This window comes from Neomonachus schauinslandi, chromosome 3 (genome assembly GCF_002201575.2).
Source record: "Neomonachus schauinslandi chromosome 3, ASM220157v2, whole genome shotgun sequence".
Taxonomy (NCBI): domain Eukaryota; kingdom Metazoa; phylum Chordata; class Mammalia; order Carnivora; family Phocidae; genus Neomonachus; species Neomonachus schauinslandi.
This window is the reverse complement of record NC_058405.1, coordinates 115,014,581-115,017,209: the sequence shown is the minus strand read 5'-3', so window position 1 is coordinate 115,017,209 and position 2,629 is coordinate 115,014,581.

Below are 2,629 nucleotides of genomic sequence, written 5' to 3'. Positions count from 1 at the left end.
TTTTTTTTTTTTTTTTCCCCACCATGTCCCTGTCTTTCTGGGCCAGCTCAGAACACGACTGGAGAACATGAACAAAGCATGTGATGTGGTATCCCAGGGCTTTGCCTGAGTCTAGCCACCTCCTCCCCCCCCCCGCCAAATCCTCCACACCATGAGGGCCTGGGAACTTAGTTTATCCCCAAATGCAGTTACCCATGGTTGCCATGTCACACTGTGGCTCCATTTCTCCTTCAGCAGAAGCTGGGGTCTAGTACTCCAGTTTGATTCTGAAGCAAACTTTCACCTCCCTGTAATTCTCCTTTCTTCACTAGTACCTAGAGCAGACCGTCAGTGCATTCCCCAGACACACTTCTGCTGGGGCTACTGTGTGTGCTGCGTATGTGTGCTTGCCAGTGGGGGAGATTTGTAGAAGCAGAAACAGGTTCACAGGCTCAGAGCAGTTGGCCTCTGCTCAGAACATCTAGATTCACATCTTAGCTCAGACTTGCTTATGGCTTGGGGCTGCTCACTTAATGGCCTGAACCTCAATCTTCCTATCTCTAAAGTGGAGACAATAATAATTATTATGCAGTTTCTGCAAGGATTAAAAGAGATGGGGTGTGTCGAAGTGCTTAGCACAGCGCTTGTCTTTCATAAGGTTCCTTTTAGTCCCTCAAGACATGAGATTTCCCTGTGCTTGGCTGAGGCTGTGAAGAGGGAGAGAGTCAATAGTGAGAATCACCTGCCAGCGAAATGCCTCCAGCTGTTTCCACAAGGGTGTGGGGAAATGGGTATTAGCTTGAAATTAGCCTCTGATGTCTCATTGTCGCAAGCATTATCTTGAGCAAGGGGGTGAGTAGAAGGGTGAGAAGAAATTTAGGACTTGGATAAGACTTTAGTGAGGATGGTGTTCATTTTCTTCATCCATACACATGCACAGTCATACCTAGACAGCAAAGACATGCCTGTCTTTGTCTTACATCATTAGTTTTAGATGTAGTGTTCCATGAGTCATTGTTTGTGCATAACACCCAGTGCTCCATACAGAATGTGCCCTCCTCAATACCCATCACCAGGCTAACCCATCCTCCCGCCCCCCTCCCCTCTAGAACCCTGTTTGTTTTTCAGAGTCCATCGTCTCTCATGGTTCGTCTACCCCTCCGATTTCCCCTCCTTCATTCTTCCCCTCCTTATTCTGGTTGCTCTGAGGTATTTTTCTTGAGTCTGTCAGCTGCCCTAAATGTGCAGTCTAGTTGGATGTGACAGACAAAAACAATAACAAAACAAAGCCACTTTCTGTTCCTCATGCAGTCCTAGATCTTTTCATGGCACAGAATGGGTGGGGAGAATGAGAGAGCCCACAGGCTGCATTTATTGCCCCCCTCTGCCTCACTCCCCCCAACCCCCCAGTGCAAAGCTGCCAGTACCCATCTCATCACATTGTTTCCTTTCTTACTCCTCAACCCTTGGGGTTAGGGTGAGCATTTGCATTAATGTCAGAGGAGGCCAGGTTCAATGTGAATTCTTGTGTGTCATGCTGCTAATGACCTGCGGCTTCCCCAGAGGGCTTTCCTAGTATATTTCTCTTGTTCCTCTGGAAGGAGAATTCCACCTGTTTGTAAACTCCATCTTAAACATATTGCAGACAGAAAAATCCTTGTTTCCTAAATGAGATAAAATTTGAAATATTAACATTAGTCAAGAGGAGAGCAGCTCACAGGTTGGGCCCCACTTTTAATATGTAGGTGCTCTGCATAAGACAGTGGGGGAAAAGCAATTACAGAGTTTAGATGCATTAGGAAAGATAATACTTGGGAAGGGTCTGTGTCCAGGAGTAAGGCTTCAGAAACATTCCCTTTATGATAAAATAAAGAAATTAGCCCTTCCAGTTACCTAACAGAATGATGGGGCAAGTTTGCTATGCCTAAGGCAGGCTGGGCCAAAGGAAATGAATGAAGCTGGGATCCAGAGAAATGGTTTTTAGTCTTGGCTCTGCTACTTTGTGACTTTTGCTAAGTTACTTTATGCCTCTGAACCTCAGAAACATCACCTGTAAATTGGGTGGGTGGGTGTAGCATATAGAGATTGGAGATTAAATAAGTATATGCCAGCACTTACCACGTGACTGGATTATATCTGCCATTGCTTTCTTCCCTTCTTTCCCTTCCCTTTCCTTGTCTTATCTTCCTTTCTCTTGTCTTACCAAATCATAAAAATTTTCTCAGTGTCAAAGTCAGTTTTACACACTTGCAGAAAAAGCAGCCAACTTCATTAAGCTATTTGAAAAGGAGCTAAGAAGCTTGTCTTCTTAACCTCCCCATCCCCACCCCTGGCTTTCTCACAATATCTAAATTCTTCTCTGAGTCATTTTCTAGAGGGTTAACATACAGAGGGTGTCGGTTATACAAACATTATCTGGTTTTAAAGCACTAAAGTGATGTAAGCCTTTGGCAACTTAACATGAATTAACCATTTGTCGAGGAGGGAAAGAAGTGGGCCACATGAAAAACTTGTTTAATGGAGAAGAGGAGGTAAAGAAGGAAGTAGAGGATAGAGAACTGCCTGGAAGGAGAGGTCAGATGGACACCCATGGGATGGCGATGGTAGTGGGCAGCATGGACACCCATGAGAAATGTGGACCAAGGCTGGA